Raw genomic sequence first — 22,553 nt, forward strand, 5'->3', positions numbered from 1 at the left:
CCTAGTAGCTGTACCAATTTACATTCCCACCAACAGTCGTGATGGTTCCTTTTCCTCCACATCCTCACCAACTCTTGTCTTTTTGATACTAGCCATTCTGACTCGTGATGTCTCATTGTGATTAGCCTTGTGTTCTTTTTACTCTCTTCTAGAAATTTGAGGTAGGTCTACTCTGGTGTTATATTTTAATTGGAGGGGGAAATTTAACTGACAAGACTTATGCAAAGGACAATGAGCAGAAGCATTTAGGTGGAAAGATATAACTTGAAGAAGGCAAAGTCTCTTACTCATTCATTGTTCCTTTTGGCGAATTGTAGCTCATAGACTCATGTAGTTAACATAGTTCTTTGCCATGAAAATCTGATTCGATTTTCAAGCAAGAAATGGCTTGATTAAATGATTTGCCAGAGGTCATCTGACTGATAAATGTTAGAGTAGAAAGTAGAATGAAATTTTTAATTCATCTAGTTTTTAAAAAGTCTACTTTGTGCCTCTTATGGGTAAGCATTATGATGGATCTTGCAGAGGGGAAGAGGGGAAGAGACCACAAACAAAAAAGTATTTTTATGACACTTGTGATAGGTGCACATGTTTGAAGAGTTCAGTCTGCAATGAGAACTTGTAAGAGGGATATAACCTTGGCTGGAGATGGAGTCTGAATGAGGAAAGACTGGCTCAAAGGAATGGCATTTACGTTCCCAGACCAGTGTCCTGAGGATCCTCATTTAACTAGGGTTCAACAACAGTGGGCTCTACACTCTGGTCAGAAAGCTTGTCTTGGCACTGGATGGAAAAATGAAAACTATAATGAGTGGTTGTATTTTTTTTTTTTTTAAATCAAGCTAAATGCATTTAAAACCAAGGTCTGTCTTATTTCCTGAGATTATCTTTCCTTATTTGTGGTTTTAAAGCACCCTTTCTTTTGTGCAATGATGATCATAGTAAATAAATGTTTGTTTCAGTGAACTACTTACTGGGGCTATAAAAATTTTCAAATCCTGCATCATGTCTCCAATTTTATGAAAAATATTTTTAGTCAGTGACATCTGAAAGTCTGGGAACAAGTGATCTATATCTGCTGCAACTCCCACCCACACTCCCCTTTTATTTTATGAGTGGAGGGAAGATCTTTGTTTTGACTAACCTAATAAGTCAAAGGAATAAGATAGTACCTTTGTACTCATGTGGGAGATGGGATTAAAAATAATGAGACAAACAAACTCCAAAGTGTAATGTTATTTTAGGAAATGAGAGTAAACAGAGCTTAAACGTGTTATTTTGTATACTTGCTGGGAAGTTTCCTAGCAAGCTATCAAGTCAACCTTTATATAGATGCGGGTGAGAGACAGGGCAGAAGGAGAGCGAGCTGAAATTGAAGGCTGCTCTGACAAAGAGAAGCCAAAGGCTGGCTGGGGCGAGAAGAGGCAGAGCTTTCTTGATCCCTGTTGCTCTTTCTGCAGAGAATTTCTTTCTCAGTCTCTCCTCTCAGCCTTGCTTGTATCTATCAACAGATTCTGTTTATGCCTTAGCTTTGGGGAAGGCTGTTGGGCTGGCGGAATGCCCTCCCTCATTGGAATGTGTCACGGTGCAGAGGGTAAAAGCAATCGATGGCCCTTCCTGGCCCCCACCCTTCCTCCTGCCCTTATAAATACTTTTATTTGCATTCTGTCACTGTGGTTGTGGCTTATCCCTTTGCATTTGCCCTTTCTAGTTGAAAGTCATTAATCTGCAAATGCAACTAATTAGCCCTTCACTGTTCCGGGAGCAGAAAACACTGCTCGCTCATCGTCCTAGTTTATTGGATGCCAGAAAATGTACACTTAAGGATCAATGGGTCTTGCCAATAGAAAGAGTGCTCTGTCTAATTATACAATCGGCCCTGGTAAGCTATAAAATGAGAATTGCACAGAGCACCTAAAACCTGCGTCAGAATGGTGCTCTTACTTAAACCATAGTCTTACATTTCTTATTTTCTCAAGTAAGTTGTGCCCATTTTGTGAGGTGAGCCATCTCAATCCATCTTCTTGAAGAGTGAAGCACAGAAAATTAGGTGAAATTGGGTGCATTTCAGCCTTGACATTTTTCTTTTTGGAGAAAGGTTGAACTCAGGACCTCAGGGTTGGTATGAGATTGGAAAGGCCAAACCACTTTATCTTATTTTTTCAATGGAAGAAAAAAAATCTCTTGATCCTGAATAAAAGAAGAACTAAAATGCTTATGCCTAATCTTTTTTTTTTTTTACTCGGAAAAAAAAAAAAGACACAGCTGACTACAAGCCTCCAGATAAAGCTGGAAAATAATTTTTCTATAGAGGTAAAAGTGTTAAAGCAAGTGAGACACAGGGTACCATTGGAAGTTGAACAAGCAGTTTAAACCACAGAACATCCTCCCTAGACATATAGTGTCCACTTGTGCCTTGAGTGTGTACATGTGTGACATGTGTGTCTTTGTGTGTGAATGCTAGCGCGCACGTCTGTGTGTGTATACATGTAGAAACCCTTTACACCAAAGGGATTGAAAGTTGAAAAGCATCAGCAAGAAAGATGTGGAAAGTATTACATCTCAATGACAAAAGTCCAGGGGGGGAAAATGTCTACAACTACCTATTTCTGGTCACCTTTGGGGAGAGTGAGTAGGACACTTGGGTGGTTGAGTCCCCTGGAGGAGAGAGCAGGTGTTGAGAAGGATTGTTGCCCTCCCTGGCCACAACCCTCCCTTGCTCACAACCAGCATCCGTAGAAACCCTGTGAAAGTCTGTGATGGGTCTGCATCGCTGTCTCCCAGCTACTGTGAGCTGTGCCCTCTCTGGCTCTGTGCTGAGAGATGGGATTCAAGCTATTGGTGCAGCACCAGGGTTCCTGGTCTTTATCTTTGCCTGGTTTCAACTGTTTGTAGCATAAATGGACATGGGCGTGGAACGGAACAAGTGGAAGGAACTGTTGTCTTCTCTTCCTTGGAATATTCACAATAATTTAAGGAGAGCTAACAAAGGTGGTTTCTTGAATAGCACGTCTTCTTCTTAGAAAAAAACAATTTTTTAATCTTTTATTTTCCCCTTCTTCCCCTTTCTCATCCTCACCTGTACTTTTAATTCAGGGCTATAAAGACAGTGGTAATAGATTTTAAATTTATTCAGACCCATCAACTGTACCTACTAAGGATTTATTTAACCTTACTTATTTCCAGGGAGGCATTATCTTAACAGAATGATCTGGAATAAGCCTCCTTTGTTCTTGAATGAATGGTCTGTTGCAATGGTTCTTAGTGTGTTTTGGGCCCCAAGCCCCATTAAGAATTGCTGTCAGCATATGATTTCACTCATGTGTGGAATTCAAGAAACGAAGCAAATGAGTGAACAAAGGGAAAAACAAAACAAAGCAAAGGCAAATAAAAAACCAGACTCTTAAATACAGAGAACAAACTGGTGGTTGCCAGAGTGGAATGGAGTGAGGAGGATGGATGGTATAGATAAAGGAGATTCAGAGTACACTTGTCTTGATAAGCACTGAGTAACATATAGAAATGTTGAATCACTATATTGTACATCTGAGACTAATATAGCACTGCATGTTAATTATACTTGGATTAAAAAAATTAAAAAAGAAATACACAAATATATTAACAGCAGTTCTCTAAAAAAATTGCTGTCATAAATAACCTTCTCCCCAGAAAATGTATGTACCAATACACTCACGCCATTATACTTCTGATTTTAGGGAATTCACAGACACTCTAAAGCAATTGTTTTCTGGAGTACGTGGTCCCAGATCCAAAACCTGTGGTCAAATGGAGTGCCTATTAAACAGTGGAGAAATTAAAGTATGTATTAGGATCTATGAGTTCATTTTGTGGCAGAATCATAACAGATTGCTGCTTTATGGTAATGGCTAAGGTTTGGTCTCGGATTAGGGAGACTGGAGACTAAACATGACTCTTACACTTCCTAGCTGTGCGAGAGGCTATTTAGCTAGTGTAAGCTTGGATTTCCTCATTTAAAAGAGGATAATAACATCTACCTTATTGGGTTGCTGAGATACACCTAAGGCTTGGGACACAACCTTCCCTAAAAAATATTAGTGATTGCCATTGTTGTTCATGATAGGGAGTGTTTTTCAGTACCGATTAAGGCAGGGCATCCTTTCTTCCCTTGCTTGTCAGTTATCATTGCTATCTTCAGGGAAACTGACCCTTGAATACTCCTGAATGCCCAGCCCCTGCCCTGCGCCCCCAACTTTTAAGCTTCTATTTGGTTACTAAGACTTATCCTGTTTGAGGACATTTAGTTTCACACTTTGAAAACAAAGATGCATTTTTAAAAAATGTTTATTTTTATTTTTGAAGAGAGAGATAGAGAGAATGAGCAGGGGAGAGGCAGAGAAAGAGGGGGACAGAGTATCTGAAGTGGGCTTTGCATGGACAGCAGAGAGCCTGAAGTGGGGCTCAACTCAAGAACTGTGAAATCATGACCTGAGCCCAAGTCTGAAGTCTGACACTCAACTGACTGAGCCACCCAGGTGTCTCCCACTCCCACTTTTCAACAACGCTTTATGTCATGTTTTGAGGTGACTGGACTGTGGAACTCGAAGGGATGCTTAGTTAGTTACCTGGTGGGCAGTGTTTATCTAGAACATTCCTCAACAGGGGCCTGGTATTTGCCTCTTCCATTCTCTTTTCACACACCTTGATTTTAACCTGAGCTCTTTGATTTTTCCTTTTCTGGCCTTTCCCTTTTCTTAATTCCTTGTCAGTGACAATTCTATGTTTAGTCCTATTCAGTTCAGCTCAACAGATAAGCATCTTTTATCATCCAGCCACTGAGCTAGACACTAGGAGCACAGAAATATGTAAAATATAGTCTTTATATTTGGAAGTCCTTGGAACCTTATAGTCTGTTAGGCATAGAATTACCACCACCACCATCATCATCACTGTTGTATATGAGTACCTACCCTGAGTCAAGCATGTGCTAACCATGTTGTATACATTATTTCACTTCATTTCACTTCACTGTAGGATCCTCTTTCTAGAGTCACCCATACTTTTATCCCAATACCACAAGATTTTATTTGCTTTCTTTAGCCCTATCCAGCAATTCTCACATCTCTCTATGGTAACTATTTTCAGTATCTGCAAAGCCTTCTCTTGGTCAACCACTAAATACTTGTAGCCCTCCAAGGCCTGGATATGGCTGTGTTTCCCATCCCTTCTATGCTTGAAACTTAAAAATGGTATGGTTTGTGCCTCAATAGGTCAATGACTGGCCAGTTGTCAGTCTTGGATGACTTACACTTATTTTAAGTCAGACCTAGGAGATACAATATGATCCCATATAATTAGGAGCCACAGAAGTCTTCTTATTTTACCAAAAAGTTGGAGATTGTTCCAGAAGCTGGGATTCTAGTCCAAATGGTGGTGAAACCCTGTAGTTTATGAATTCACTAACTTTAAAAAATATAACCTTATACTAGTCTTCTGGTGGTTTTCTGGGTTATTCACTCTTATGTGGATCCTGAGAAACTGAACGGAAAACCATGGGGGAGGGGAAGAAAAAAAAAGGTTAGAGAGGGAGGGAGCCAAAACATAAGAGACTCTTAAAAACTGAGAACAAACTGAGGGTTAATGGGGGGTGGGAGGGAGGGGAAAGTGGGTGATGGGTATTGAGGAAGGCACCTGTTGGGATGAGCACTGGGTGTTGATTGGAAACCAATTTGACAATAAATTTCATATTTAAAAAAAAAAAATATATATATAACCTTATAATCTTAAGGTGACATTAGAAGCAATGACCAAGTATTTTGCATCATAAAAAGAACCATTTAAAGAAATCTCATTATCTTTGGTAGAATGCTTACAATGGGGTGTATTTACATAATTATAGGATCTCTCCACATAATGCAAAGAGATTGGTTATTTATTGATGTGGTGGAGCTACATGAGTCACGACATCTTGGTGTTTGGAACAAAGAACCTGTTTGGCATAGAGTGGGTTAGCTGTTCCTGAACTTTCTGTGGGGAGGAGTCACTTTTTGTTTACTACAAGACTTGCAATTATCAGATTGGGGCAGGTATGCAGGTGCTGGCATGCAGTCTTAGATTCTGCTGTGAAAAGACCAGGGTGCTTTAGTGAAGGGTGTTGGGGCTGTTACCTAGTCACCCTTCCAGATAGAAAGGAGCATCCGGTGTTCTGCTGTCCTCGTGTATGCTGTCCATTGTTGTATCAACATTTCTAAGCATATCAAAAGCACAAGACATGTCTAAGATAAAAACTTCTGAAACAACAATAATTGGGACTATATTTTGAGTCCCTAACATGTGCCATGAACATTACTAGGGACTTTACACACAAAACTAGTAACTCTTACTAGCATACTATGGGATTGACTCAGTTATTTACTTTTATCAGATAGGTAGATCGAGGGCTAGAGAAATTAAGTAACTTGGTAAAGATCACATTGTTTGCCGATGGCTGACCTTGAGTTTTGTCATTGAATGTTTTTATTTTTAGGATTGAATCTTTTGGGGAAGGGACATGATTCTTATCATTTTCTTAACTATTTTTTTTCAAACCTTTCTTAAATGCAGGAAGAGTTCTACTTTTCTGGTATGGCCTTTCTCTTGTACAAGGTGTGGTTTGAAAATGTTTCTAGATTAACAGTTGTTTCTGTTTCCAGAAATGGCCCAGATTAAAAATACTTGAATGTCGCTGCATTGCAACAGACACAATTGAAAAAAACGTCATCCCTTTTGCCCTGTCTTTAAGTGTAATGATTAATGTACCATTGCAGGATGATCTATGTGCCCATAGATTACTGCCTGAATCACTGTGTCTACTTTATGACTTATTGTTTGCCTGAGATCACTGAACATTTTATTTAAAGATTAAGTGGAGGATTAAAGCCCTTTTCTTCTTGGCTAGAATTTTTAAAAGAAAGAAAGAAAGAAAAAGAAAAAAGAAAGAAAGAAAGAAGGAAGTAGGTGGGTGGAAGGAAGGAAGGAAGACAGAAGGGAGGGAGGCAGGGAGGAAGAAAGAAAAGAAGAAAGAAAGATAGATTAGGTAGAAAAAGGACGGCACTGATGATCAGTTAAAATTAAGCAACTGGGATCAAATCATTCGTCAGTGAGGCATGTGAAAAATTTAACAGATGCTTGATGGTAACCAAACTCAAGAAACTGTGCTTGACAGATAGTTGATATGATCAGATATCAATATTGTTGTGTATATCATAGGACCCTGGATATAGGGGGTCTTAGCAAACTTGTGTAATTTTCTAACTCTCCTGAAAAACAGCTGGAGAAGAAAAAAAATGAAATTCAGATATCCAAATTAGTGGAATTTGAAAAATAACGTATATTACTGATTGAGCTCCATTTTTCAATATTCTTGGTTCATGCCATTTTGCAGTTCTTTTCCACTGTGGCAGAAGAAGGAAAAAGCAAGCTGGTCTTTTAAATTTATTACATTACATTAGTTGCACTATAAGATTCTTTGAAGATGATTGTCTTGTGGATTCTAGTTCCAGATCAGTGGACATTTGGCTGGAAGGATTTATATTGTGTGCTCAGAGAATTGGGCCTTAAATCAGTGTTACTGTAGGTTGCAGAGGGTTTGGTTTTTACAACTACAATAACTAACTCACTGGGGAAGTGTATGTATGACCCTTTCCCGATATTCTAAGGGAAGTGTGTGTTTGGTCATCATTGCTTTAAATTCCAAAAAGCAATACAACAGAAACATTAGCTTTCCTATCATCATGCGTTTGTTTCACTTGGTAAAAGAGATCCAATATAGAGGGGAAATAGTTGCATTAGTTTGTAATTTGTGAGAGAATTGAACTTTTGATTCCGTAGAGGAGAACACTTAGACTGAATTATACCAGGTTCAGGGGGACATTTTAAGCAGAAGCCTGCCTAAGTCCACTGTACATTTTTCTTTTTCTTTTTCTTTTTCTGAAATAGGCTTTCTCTAACTCTGATGGTAGAAATATCGTCCAGGAAAGACAGGAGAGTATAGATTTATGTTCATCCATTCATTTATTTGTTCCTTTATCCAACCATTTATTCTTCAAACACGTAAGTACCCACAAAAGCCAGGCTCTGCCTTTCGGGGAGCTCCCAGTGTGATGGTAGAAGGTGGAATGGGAATAAATGTTTACCATTCTGGGTGGTAAGGGGCTAAGAGATGTAGGCAAGTACAAAGTGCTTTGGGAACAAAGAGGAAGGGGTGATGATCCACTCAGAAGGAGGATACATCCTTAAAGTGGGAAGGAAAGATGCTAGAGCTGGTCTTTGTGAAGTCCTAAAATGTAGCCAATGGTAATCGATCTGCATGTTTGCATGCCTGGCAGGAGAGATGTAGTGTGAAACAAGATATAGAAATTACTAAGAACTTACTATTGGAAGACTACCTGGGGATTGTCAGGTCTAGTCTCCTCAGTGCAAGAATCTCCTGAACAGCCACCGTCACAGGATCTTGATTTGCATTGCTTATTTTTATTTTTTAGTCTGCTGGTTCTATTACAGCTGTCTGGTACAAAACAGGGTATATGTACTCTCTAACTCAACAGCCTTTTAAATGTTCCCATTAAGCTTGTGGTCACCCTCAACCCCTAGGCATTTAAAAAATATTATTCATACCAAAGGCTGCAAGCCTTTTCTGCATCCCGTTTGTGCAATTGATTATTTTGAATCTAAAAGTCGGACTTTGCATTTATTCCTTTAAAATTCTATTGATTTGGTTTGCTTTTATGTTCCAGTTTAAAGCTCATTTTAAACCTGCATTCTGACATCTCTCATATTAGCTATTCTGTCCCAGTCTGTGCTATCTGTAAACTTGATTAATATGCTGTCTATATCTTTACCCAGGTCATTGATAAAAATGCTAAAGAGATAGGTAGGAGGACAGAGCCTTAGGGGATTGTACAAATCGTCTCCTTTGGGGTATGAGTGTTTAACTAGACACAAGTCAACTTAGCCACCCAAGCTCATGGCCTCATTATAGACAGGCTGACCATCTGGACTGGTTTGTGCAGGACTATCCTAGTTTACCTGGTTATGTTCTGGTTTACACCTGCTGTTTACCCCTAATTGAGGAGTCCCTCCTTTCACACTCAAAGTATTCTGCTTTGGGTGAAAAGTATGGTTACCCTAATTGTCTGGGATCACACTAAACCACTTGAGGAACTCTAGAAACATGATATTCACTGGGCTCTCTGGACCCTCCAGTTTACTAGCTCTGTCATACAATGAAATGAGAGTTGTTTGCTGCATTTGTTCTTAATCTTCCCATTGTCCCTAGTATTCATGCATTTTTCTAAGTATTTTCAAATAATCCAAGTTTTTTTTCTTTTCTTATCAGGAACTAAATTTAAATTTACGAGTCTTTGATGATAGTTTTGGCTTCTTGTGTACTTACTATATGCCTGGGTATTAATCCAAGTGTTTTGCAAGTTTTATCTTGTTTGATCCTCAGTGTAACTTTGTGAGGTAGGAATTGGTTCTGCTATTTATAGGTAAAGTAAGTGAGCTATCATGGATTATGTAACTTTCCCAAAGCTTCAGAGCTAATAAAAGATAGAGATAGAATTCAGACCCAGGCAGTTGGACTCCAGAGTCCTTACCCTGTCCCACTGACATTCAGAATTTAGTTTTATCCTCATTTGAAACCTGTAACACCAAAAAAATAGACCTGCAAGAAGTCGAGTTCAAAAATACTCCTCCTCCTCCAGGAAGATCATTTAAAGTTAGGCCATAAAGTAAAGGTAATATAAATTTTCTAGGGTGCTAGCAGGAATTGATGGAATTACACAATTTAAAGGACAGAGCTAAGGGACACCTCTCAACGCTTCTGACAAATGGGCTGTAAAAGTGCTCAAAGACCACTGCAGCTCAGACACATCCTTCCGGCCCTTGAACTTCTCTGGCTCTGAGAGTAGCTTACAACATTTGCTATTACTTTTCTGTGGCCCAGGAAAGGAAGGAGAAAAAGACCACAATGGGCCTAAAATGACCCTTCTGGGTCACTTCTCCTAGAAAAGTGATCAGTTTCAGAGCATAAGACTGTATGAGTGTGCATGTCTGCTATAGCACTACATTTCAAAGTAAAACAAACAAAAAATGGTTCCTGAGTCATTTCATTATTTTTATATTCTTATTTTTGCAATGGTTGGCATGTAGTAGTTTCAATAAATGTTTGCTGAGTGAATGAAAAAATTCCCCCTACAATCCTATGTATTTTGGAGTGGGGAAGGAGGAAAGGGTGGGGTACATCTTCACAAAGGCCCTTTGTCTTTTTTGCATTTTGGCTCAAAATGCTCAGCTCTGCAGTTTCTTGCACATGAGGCTTTTCGAGGATGTCACTTACCATGGGAGGGACACCCCTTCCTCACCCTCTCCAAGCACGTTCTTCATTTCAAGACACATAACTTACTTATTATGTTATGTTAATGAAGGTACAGCCGTGGTTTAGAATGTGCCGTGCTCTCTGAAAAGCAGGAAGGAAAGAAGCCTATAAATACAAGGAATCTGGACCAAAGAACATTTTACTACGAGACTCGCTCGTTTCTTAAAGACAGTAAACATGATGAATTTCTCTTTGCAACTGAATTTATGAAGATAGATGATTCTCTCTGTGGTTGTTTTAACTGGGTTTGCCTTGCGGTCTGAAGCAGAGTAGCAAACCCACACGAATACATTTATTGCCCTCCCTAATGACAGGATACGATGTCTTCTGTATGACTGAGTAGGACTTATGAAAATGACATCGCGTTTTACCATAGGGGTGGAGGAGGACTCTTGCGATTTCCACGTTTTAGTGTAAAGCCTCAGTATCTTCTGTCAGGGAGCCCTCCGACTGTTTGAAATCCCGCTTCTCCTGCAACTTTTTTCTGTAGCACTCTTTTCAGAGTCGGACTGGAAAAAAAAAATCTTTTGCTGAGACTTTTTTTCAAATACCAACCCAGGAATTGGTGGCAGAGCTTTGTGTTTGATTCTCACACGTTTATTTCACACTGGCTTTCTGCTGAGCCGACACAGAAGGGAGAAGTAAAAGGAAGGGGGGGGGGTGTGGAGCAGAAGGGAAATGGAAGGTTTCTGAGCTCAATGTTTAAGTGTCTTTTTCACTCAACACGCCGTTCAAGCTTGAGTGCACATACACATCCACACCAGGGAACTGGCTCCACTTTGCTAATGATGGCAGAGCGCATCATTGGCTATGCACATCACAGAAGAAAGCCATTCTGCTTAGCTCTAATTCCATCAGGATCATTTACCTTTTGAAGGATAGAAAAGAATGAATTGAAGATCAAAATCATCAGCCTTATTTGGCTTCATCTAAGATTTATGGCAGCTGCTTTCAAGGGCAACCGAAAAAAAAAAAAAAACCAACTGCTGAATTCACATCTGTACCATTTCTTGTCTTTCAATATTTTATAAATGTTACGAGCAAAGTCAACCTCTGGGGACATTAAAATTAAACAACCTCGATCCCTCCCCTATATTGGAATGAGAGCATATATCAATAATCGCTACATTTAACTACTCTCATCTGTAACATACCTTTTAGGATTAGCTGTCTTGGAAGCCTACATTTAGTTTACTATTCATTTGCCAAAGGTTATTGTAATGTGGCATTGTATCTTTGTGATGACAAAAGCATTAAACTTTGTTTTAAATTGTTAATAATACAGTGCCCACTTTTGCCAGCTTTAGACTTGAATTCATTTTTTTTTAAGCAAACATTTAAGGGGCAGCAACCAACATTTGAAATGAAGATATATTGTTCTTAATTTAAGTGCTTTGATGTGCAGCCAAAATAAAATTAATATATATATATATATATATATATATATATATATATATATAACACAGGAAGGCATTTGCTCTGATCTCTGAGGAAGTAAATAAGGTTGCTTTGGTTTCTTTAGATGCTTTGATTAGTTTTGACAGCAAGAAATATATCTTGCATCCATATGATAAAAGACTACAATATAAGTGAGGCTGATATAGTGGCTCACAAATTATCCCAGGGATCAAGCTCAGTGGACAAAATTGATAAGGCAAATTAGTTTTCTATTTGCAAGGTGTTCAAGAGCTCTGAACTTCTCTTTTCATAGTAAAATGCTTATATTTAAAGAAGTCCCAAGTGGAACAGCTCCTATGGATCTTCTCCGTGGCATCTTTTATTATTGACGACAGATGAACTTCTCATCAGCCTTTGCCAGCTGGGCCTTCTAGTGTCTTAGCTCTCAGCTGCAACGCTCCTGGTCACAAGAAAGGTAAAATGTCAAATGTCAAAGGGAAATGGATATGAACTGAGTAAATGACATCTGTCCTGAGAAGTGCTTAATAGTGAATGAATAGCTGCTGCTGGAATGAATGGAGCCAGAGAGGTCTAGGTTCAAATCCAAGTTCTGCCATTTGCTGGGCCATCTTGAGCACGTTACTTAACATCTCTGGTGTCAAGCTCAGTATCTTTTCCTGCAAAATGCACAGTTTCCTCTTATAGCTGCTGTGAGATGAGATGATTTAACGTATCTATTAACAGTGCTTGATGCACAGAAGGGGCTGGATAAATACCCTTCTTTTCCCTAACCCATTCTCATTAGAATTAAATATGATATTCACAAAATGGTCATAAATATCTGTTGCCCTTTAGGAGCATATCATTTATTTAAAAAATTTAGATTGAAAGTTAATAGTATAATAATTACCCCTAGGTGTGGTCCTGTATTATGGATACTGCTGGCACATTCACAGATATGTTAAATGAAGAGAGGGGGAAAGCGGGGGGGGGCAAGGGGGAGGTTGGGAAGGAGCCCTGTGCATCCTCTAAGTTAGGCTCCTAGGAGCCTGTGACTCAATTGGGGTGTGTCAGTATTGGGATTGGGTCTTTAGCTTCAGACCGTCATTCCATTAAATCTGCAAATGATCATAGTTTCATCTTTACCACTTTACCCCTCTCCTCTGTCTTCTGTCTTTGTCTTCCCCCCCCCCCCGTTGCCTTTTCAGCTGGCATTAGGTTTCCCCAACTGGTAAGGAGGGATGGGGACGGAATTATATCTTAGGGTCATTCATCTAAGAAAATACTGTGATGCTCTGGTGTTTTGGGGAATCACTTATAAGATCTTAGTAGGAGGTGAGAAGACTTTTGAGAGAGGAGGTGTACCACACAAATAACTGGTCCCAACCTGTGTGCCTGGTGAAAAGCATGTACTCAACAACACCTCAGGTATGCAAAGCGGTCATGGGATGACGTAGACATTTTCCATTTTAGGGAAGTTTACTTACAGCTGAAACAGTCTTCATTTCACCCTAGCAGATGGAGATCTTGCTGGGATCTCTGACCATGTCCCTTTGTTTATCTACTGAGTTTCTCAGACACTATTTCCCTTTATTGAAGACGCAGTGCTCTTTCCTGAACGTCAGCCATCACACTCTGTGGTGATGGGGTGCCTCCGGGGGATGCTGGGGCTGTGGGGGCTGATGGCCTTCACAATAACTACCTCAGACTGCTGTGCTGGAGAGCCAGCCTGCACTTTTACACTTTGCCTCCTCCTGACGCTATTGACTGTCACCTCACCAGCTGTCAGGGGTCCGAGCTGCTCTCACCACCTGCCTTATTTTACACCCAATTGTCAGAATGATGGCTCGAGGATGGATCCACCTCTTCTCAGGAGTTAAATGTGTGCACTTTATGACAGTCATTTTCCACACGGTAAGCATGTTTTTTCTCTTTTTTTTTACTTTTAAGTTCTAGATGGCGAGTGACTACGAGTGCGGATTCTAGGTAATAAATAGGGTGCTAATTGTTCTTTTTTTTTAACTAAGTTTTAAAAATTATAATTGTATACTTTGTGATTATATAAATGTATACTTGTACTATAATGGTAATATTTTGATGCATTTATTCTGCGAATATTTATTTCAGGCCTACCAAGTGCTGGACGTGGTGCTAAGCACTGGAATTCTGATAATGTTGAGCAAAACCAGGTGGCTTTTACCTTCATGGAGCTACAGACTGGAGGGGCAGGCAGACCATCTAACAAGCGCACAAATGCGAAACTGTGACTTGCTAAGGCGTACAAAGGAGTAGGTGTGCTCTGGGAATACAGTCTTGTCCTCCTTGTGGGGAGGGTGTCCCTGATGTAAAGACTTTGAGCTAAGCTGTGGAAGATGAGTAAGGAATAGCGAGTCTTAACATTTATGAGATGATCTGTCCTTTCTCAAAGATGTTTTCTACCCATTATGTCATTTTTACTCTCCCACCAACCCAGTGAGCCCTTTTGCCAGATGACAGATGATGGGTAACTCAGGTGTGGAGAGAGCTTTTGTGACTTGCCCCGGGTCACAAACTAGAAGGGGGTGGAACTGGGATGAGATGTTCGGCTGTCTTTTCAGTCGTGCGAAGTGGGGGTGACAGAACTGGGCTTCAGTTGTACCCGCTGCTTATCACTTGGTCTTTGGCATTGTCCAATGTGGAATGGTGAGTGTTAGTGCCTGTTTCACAGAGCTGCTGAGTGGGTGGGATGAGATGGCAGAGTTAGGCATCACTGGTTCTTTTCCCTAAGCTTCCTTCCGTTGTGACCCCTTTCTGACTCCACTGTTGCACGCTTGGCATGCTCTGAGGAGGGAGGCATCCTGCCATGAGGGCCAGTTTTTGTAAATCACCCCTATATTCTACATGTATATTGGTTTTGGCAGCTTTACACAGATACATGGGCTTCAAATACATACATCCTTCCTAATATATCAGGATAGGGCATTGCACATTTATTCTTAAGTGGCTAAAGATGGAATCTGCCAATTGGAAGTTGGCTCCACAGTGGTCATTGTAAGCAGGCTCACCCATGGGACCAGGTCAGATTTGATGATTTTTGCTCTAAGTGGCTTGCAGAAGGTCAGAGTTCGATTAATACCCAATTCTGGCAACTAACTCATCCCAGCTGTCTGTGTACATCTACTTGTTTGTTCATTAAAACATCTTTTTGGTCATTGCACTGCATGGTTTTGTGTATTGTAGGGCAGGCTACTTCTGGGAAGCAGGCAGCTTAGGAAGAGACAGCATGGGTGGCAGAGTTAGAGTCCTGGCTTTGGATCCATCACCCAACTCTTACCAGATGGGTGGACTTAATTATTCAATTATTCAATTTCTCTGCTCCTTAGTTTCCTTGTCCAAAAAATGTGGTCAATAACAGCTTCTTTGTGCAGTTTGCTAGGTAAATAAGAGAAATAAATAAGAGAGACACTTGTGGAAGCATCCTCTTCTGGAAATAATAATAGTTCTAGTCATAATGTGGTTGGAAGGGTTAAGTGAGATCCTTTTTGTAAAATGTTTATCAGTACAGGGTCTGATAGATGATAAATGTCGATTGTTATCATGATGGGCCAGATGGGCTAAGAATTAGAGGGCTAGGAAGGGAGCAAGATATAAGTGTATGTTAACTGTGTGTGTGTGTGTATACCTGTGTGTGTGTGTTTGTGTGTACCCTTGGGAGCATGTGTGTGTACTTGTGTGTGCATGTGTACCTGTGTGTGTGTGTGTGTGTGTACGTACCTGTGGGTATATGTGTGTACCTGTGTGTGTGTGTGTACCTATGAGTGTGTGTGTACTTGTGGGTGCATATGTGTGTACGTGTGTGTACCTATGGGTGTGTGTGTATGTGGGTATGTGTGTGTGTACCTGTGTGTGTGTGTGTGTGTGTGTGTGTGTGTGTGTGTGTGTATACCTATACCTGTGGGGGTGTATATATCAGGGATATGTTTGGGACGTGCTGAGACAACAGTGCAGGAACTACAGTTCAAGGACAGCCCTGACTGAGCCACTATTGACTATCTCAAGTGTCACCCTTGAGCAGTGTCTTCCATCAAGAAAGTCACTGGACAGTGTCAAATTTTCTTGGGCAGGAGTTCCTTACCTTCCCTGATTAGACTTTGGGACTGAATCTGAAACCATTCATTTTTCTTCTTTCATCTTCCCTCAGATACCCTATGTGGTTAGTTTTCTTGTAAAAGCAAAATGACCGTAAATCATTCTGCAGAGCTGGGGCATATGGATGGGCTGTTGGTGGATGGCACTGAGCCATGGGACTCTGGTCACTTGCAAGGTTGCTGATGCAGCCTCTGAAGTGGGTGGGACCTGGGCGAGGAGATGAGGACTTGTCACTTGTGCTGTGCTGTGTCAAAAAATGACAGCTTGGGCAGATAAAGGGCCTAGGCTGGGGGCTATACAGAGGGTGCAGGAGGGCACCAGCGAGAGGGAGGATAGAAGGTCACATCTGATGAGAACAAAGGGGTTGAAGTCAGGACCACTTGCTGGAAGTGGTAAGGGCAGTGACTGCATACTGTGGAGAGGTGGGCAATTCTACGTGACTCTACTCCTTGGGAGATGAAATTAGAAAGCTCATTTGATGCAAGTAAAATATATTATAGGTGTGGGGCGGGGCAAAGCATCCTGGTAACATAGAGAATACTCAGACATGTTTTCCTAAGGTCTAATATTCATGGGAGACCTCTAGCCATTCATTGATCACCTAAAGTATGTCTTTTTATTAAAAAAATTGTCACAAAGAGATGACAGATGAAGAATAGAATGATGAAAGGAATTGTAGTTGTTTCTGAGTACTAATTTACTTAAAAAAATGGCTGAACAGTGTATATGGACTCTGATATATCATAGATTTAGACCAAAATCCATCCATCCATCCATCCATCCATGAATTGATCCATGCATTTATTCAACAAATATTTATCATGTCAAATGAGGGTGTATAGGTGTTCTCTTTTACCGCAAAACTAGGAACACTAGGATCCAATGCATGAAAAACGAGGCACACAAGTTTTGGTTGAGGGATGGAATGAACAGGCTGTCTCAGGAGAGAGTGAATTCCTCATCTTTTCTTCTTTCTTCATTCAGTAAAGATTGCTGTATTCCCTTCTTTGTGCCAGAGATTTTTCTGGGCACTGGACATTTAGCAGTGGATAAGGTATACCAAGTTCTATTCTAGTGAGAGTTTATGCTCCATTGGGGTAAAAATGAAACAGATGGAATTCTTGATAAGTGCTATAAATATAAAGTCAGCTAAGGGGGTGCAGTGAGGAGGAAATAGGGGAGCTCTTTTGAAAAGAAAGATCCTGGAGTTCTCTCTAAGGAGGTGGCCTTTGAGTAGTGTCCCAAATGCAGTGTGGGAGTAAGGCTGCAGAGAAAAGTGTTCAGGCACAGGGAATGGCAGGTGTAACTGAGGAGGGAAAGAACTTGACAGGTTTGAGAAATAAGGTCAGCATGGTTGGGAGGGGGCAGGGGCAGAGGTAGTCTGGACAGGAGTCTGGGGCAAGATGTGCTAAGGCCTTGCAAGTCATAGGAAGGAGTTGGAATTTTACTCTGTGATGGGAAGAAGCCCTTTGAGAGCTTACAAGCAGGGAGGTGATAAAATCTAATTTCTGTTTTAGAAGACTGTTCTGGCTGCTGTATGGAGAATGGTGGAGTAGGGCAAAGTGGTCCTTTGGATTCAGTTCTGTTCATTTTTGGAAATGTTAAAGGAATAGATATTCCTTTTTTTTCTGATAAGACACTAGATAATACAGATACTGCATTATTTTCTGTCCCATAGAATCTTTAAACCTTTCAAAAACCCTTTCTAACCTGAACTAAAGTTTTACTAATTTAGCTGGTAATAGGTCAGACCAAACTGTGTATTTAATATAGTTAGATATTTAGTATATATAGTATTTAATAGAGTTAGAATAGCAAAATGATAGTTCAGTCCTTAGTGGTCATTAACTAAATCTATCCCAGAAACCATCATATTCTTTTAGTTATGAGAGTAACCACTCTGGGGAACAGGTGATGCTAAGTAGTTGGTACTACTGAGTTCCCAGGTGCCAGGCATGGTTCTGAGCATTTTGACTTACTTAATTCTCAGAACAATCCTCTGAGTTGGGTACTAATATGGTCTTCATCTTATGACGAGGAACTTGAGGCTCAGAGAGCTCAGGCAACTTGCGCAAGAACACACAGTTAGCCATAGGCCCAGGAGCCATCTTCTATACTGATCCCTGTACATGTGGAGGGGTGCCTCTGGCCAAAAAAGATGCCAAACTGCAGGATTGCTTCAGAAATTTCTTTGCCATGCCCAGGCTCAAGTCAAAGCCTGGCTCCTTCAACTGGGCTTTCTTTAGTCCAGCCCTGCTGCTCTAAGAGACTGAATAGAAACTGCTGAGTGCACCACACCTATTGCCGTCACCCTGACTTCCGGCCCTGGAGCCACAGCTTCTAGCTCTATTGGCGGATCTCAGTGTCAAGCTGGTTTCCTCCTGCTCCTGGGGACAGGAAAGAGGGACAAGGAGGTAGAAATCCCTTCGTGTGACTGCCAAGAGACCAGTGGAAGGGATCCGGCTTTGTGGGACCCTGGTTCTTCAGGTGGTTCCATCAAGTTCCATCGAATGCCGGTGGCCTCTGCTGTCACCATGATCTTTGGGCTTTTAAGGGTTTCCTTGAGGAGGTTTTCAGCATCACCCTGGACTCTGCTGTCACCCTGGACTCTGACAGCCCTCTGGAGGGCACTCAGTGTCCTTTTTGGGATGCACTCACCATACCCTCTTCTCACACTTTTTACTGATCTAGACAAGTGCGTGTATACAAATGTACATGTGGGCAGCTTAACATGGGACATCATGATTCCACTCATAATTTTCCTAGTTATCATTGCAAACAATAAACAACTGTGAGTTTAATAGCAACTTTTTATGTTAATCATCTGTAAACACTTGGCCCAGTGCCAGTCAGGGCAGACCTAAGGCTCCTGCCACACCCCTCCCCCAGGCCCTGGGCTCCTTCATGTAGAAACAAGGAAACTGCTCATCTGTACCCTCCAAGGGAACAGAGAATGGGGGTGAGATGGGGCCATCTTTGCAAACGTTTCTTGGTGTTTCCCTCGTGTGACTTCCGGGAGGGAGTAACAGCTCCCCACAAAGCCTGGACTACCTGTGAGATTTATTTGCCTTCCCTTTTAGCCCTATAAGGATGGGGTGGTGGTGTGGGTGGTGGTTGACCTGTCTGTCTCCCTGCCTCACAGGGAGCCCTGGAGGGATCTTGAGAATGTGAAGTGCTTGCTTTTTTAGGTCTTCAGCTTTGGGCCTTATTTATAAGGACAAGAGAAAAAAGCCCTCCCCTTTGACATCCTGGCAAAGAATTTTGCCCACATATGTTTTTAATTTCCTTTTTCTTTCTCTTATCTTTTTTTTTTTTTTTAACCAGAAAGTCTAAATTATTTGCTTAAAGGCATTCAGTAAGATGAGAACAGATCTAGAGCTAGAAGAAAATCTATTCTGGGATCTTTTTATCATTGTTACTGTATTACTCAATTTTTTCCCTATAAAATGTGAAAACTTCCTATTTTTCACCTCCACTACATATGAGGTAAATCATGAAGTGTGTGATAAAAACAGTCAGACACTCTGCTTTCCTTTGGATTATAGCCTGTGCTACCAGCTCCAAGAGGTGTCAGATTGTGATATTTTGGCTCCTTGAATCCCTGCTTTTTCCTAGAGAATTCATACAAGGCTGCCTTCTCCTTCTCCTTCTTCTTCATGTTTATTTCTGAGAGAGAGAGAGAGACAGAGTGTGAGCAGGGGAAGGGCAGAGAGAGAGGCAGACACAGAATCTGAAGCAGGCTCCAGGCTCCGAGCTGTCAGCACAGAGCCTGACGCGGTGCTTGAACTTACGAACCGCAAGATAATGACCTGAGCCGAAGTCGGATGCTTAACCATCTGAGCTACCCAGGAGCCCCATCCCCAAGCCCTTCTTAATGTATGTTTACCATGTTGTTGCTCAGATTGGAGATCCAAGGGTCCTAGTGGATGCCAATATGACCTTGCACTAACATGACTGTCAAAAGCCAAACCTGGTCCCTGAATGTAGAAATTGGGGCCAAGAATGCAGGGACATGGGATGATTCTTACACTCAGATCAATCCAGGCACATAGTAGGGTGTGTTCAGTGTCTTACCCCAAATTATAGGTCTTTCCATTTGGAACCACCTCTCCTCCACCCTGTGTGGTTCTGTTGTGACAATCTTTTGTGGTTCTGGGAACTGACATATAACACAAATGGGGCCAGAGTAGTTTTCTCTGAGACTGCTCTGCTTGAGTGACCATAGAAGACTAGTTTGTGCTTTTTGAGGTCAAGGTGCTAGGGGTGGAGATGTGAATATTATCCTGCTGATTGTCATTACTCCTGCCATGTGGAGATAGCCTATTTTCAGAATAAAGCCACATATAAAAGGAAGTATAGCTGAGAGGCAGAGAGAAAGACACTCAATGGCATTGTTTAAGCCCCTGGATCCAGCTGTACCTGAAACCTCCTAGAATTCAAGTTATATGAGTCAACATATTTCCTTTTCTCTATTCTTGGGGTATAGGAGTTGTATTTCTATCATTTACAACCCAAAGTCTAATAAGGGTACTCTGGAAATTATGACTAAAAATTTAGAAAAATTAGAAATCTAGGAAAAAGTAAATGAAGTGATCATTCAAGTCTGAAAAGGAGATTGTGTTTCTTTATGAATTTTTCTCTTCATGTCCCCTGAGTACCGAAAGCAGAAGTTGAGATATATGTGTTTGATATAAAAATGTATTTCTAGATATGAATGATTTTTATACATTAAGTTTCCAGGAATGGTTGGAAAAAAGGCATTGAAAATGGGATTGCCATTCTTATGTCCAGCCTGCTTTGTGTGGTGTTGCTTGAAAACAAATGACAGATGACTTCCTAAATCCCTTACAACCATCATTTCCTCAAAATAGTACTGTTTGTGGCAGCACTTGACTTAAAAGCCCTCCCCATACACCATCTATTTGTTGCACACAGTGAAGCTAATCCTGGGCTAGCCCCCAGGTTTCTGCCTGCTTCATCAGCTTTCTGTGACAGGTAAAAGATGGAGAAAAACAGCTGTGTGTGTGGGGGGACAAAGGGGTTTTAGTCCACAGAGGGGCTCCCTCCAGCCATGAGCAGGTGGAATCTTTATGTCCCATGATTAAAGAGGCCGACTTAAAGCCCATCTCACCACATGCAGCCCTGCTGGGAAGGGAAATGGAGCAGACAGGGAAGTTTTTCTTATTCTTGAGTCTTGGTTTTGAAAGAAAAGAGTATTGGAGTTCCATAAAATACGCTGGGGCGCTGAGGGGTGGTGGGGGAAAGTGGGGGGCCAGGGGGGAGAGGGCAAAGTCTTGCTGTTGGGGGTGGGGAGAATGAGGGCATAGCTGGACCTGTGTTGGTTGATCTCTCCACAAGATGGCGCCCCTACTTCTTAGTCTTTGCTTTTAGTTCCAGTCTTGAGGAAAAACTTGTTCAAATCATCATGGAACAAATGCAATCTTGACTTAGGATTCATAATTTATGAAGTTGACTTCATATGCTATCTCAAATCATGTGTTAGTGTGTTTCAGACAGAGCTGTTTTTATTGTATCATTATTATTAATGTAGATGTGCTTCCCCCCCACCCCCACCCCCACACCCCGCCTTCCTCCTAGGCCCTGCTTCTGCCTCTGAGGCCCCACTCACTCTCCCAGGCATCAGGGAGGCAGCCTGGGGGGAGAGCAGTGATTCTCAAACTAGCTTGTGGTGCCAGACCAAGTTCATTAAAATTTCCAATGTTGTGGGCTGACAATATCATCAAATGAAACAAAAATGAGTAACTAGAAAAATTAAATTAAAAAGACATACAAAATACAAGCCTGATGTTATTACTTGTAGTTACAAAAGGTATAACATTACATTTTAATACATGTAATCAAAACAAAATAACATTGGAAAAAAGGTTTACTAGAATCACATGATTGTTCTTAAAAGTGCATGTATAGGAGATTAATATAAGAAATAACTGTTATACTTGTGAAGTTTTGTTGCCCTGCAATCATAACTAATAGCGATTCCCTTGTATGAAGCTACTTGTATGCATGCTTTGAATTAACCCTGTTATAAAATGTTTTTTAATTGTATTTTAAAAATTTTTTAATGTTTATTTATTTTTGAGAGACAGAGAGACAGAGCGTGAGCAGGGGAGGGGCAGACAGAGAAGGAGACACAGAATCTGAAGCAAGCTCCAGGCTCTGAGCTGTCAGCATTGAGCCCAAAGCAGGGTTCAAACCCACAAACTGTGAGATCATGACCTGAGCTGAAGTCAGACGTTTAACCGACAGAGCCACCCAGGTGCCCCTAAAAATTTTTTTTTTATGTTTATTTATTTTGAGAGAGAGCGTGAGTGAGCATGAGTGAGTGGGGGAGGGACAGAGAGAGAGGGAGGGAGAGAGAATCTCAATCAGGCTCTGTGCTAACAGTGCCACTGGACACGGAGCTGGATCCCGTGAAACATGAGATCATGACCCGAGCCGAAATCAAGGGTCGGATGCTTAACTGACTGAGCCATGCAGGTGCCCCAGTATAAAATGTTTTTACGTGAACACATTAGCTTGCTTCTTGCTTAATTTATCTAATCTAGGTTGGATTGATGCAATACCATTTATAGGAGATCATGTATTTCTCAACTGTTGCTATGTTTCA

Source organism: Neofelis nebulosa, chromosome 12 (genome assembly GCF_028018385.1).
Source record: "Neofelis nebulosa isolate mNeoNeb1 chromosome 12, mNeoNeb1.pri, whole genome shotgun sequence".
NCBI lineage: Eukaryota > Metazoa > Chordata > Mammalia > Carnivora > Felidae > Neofelis > Neofelis nebulosa.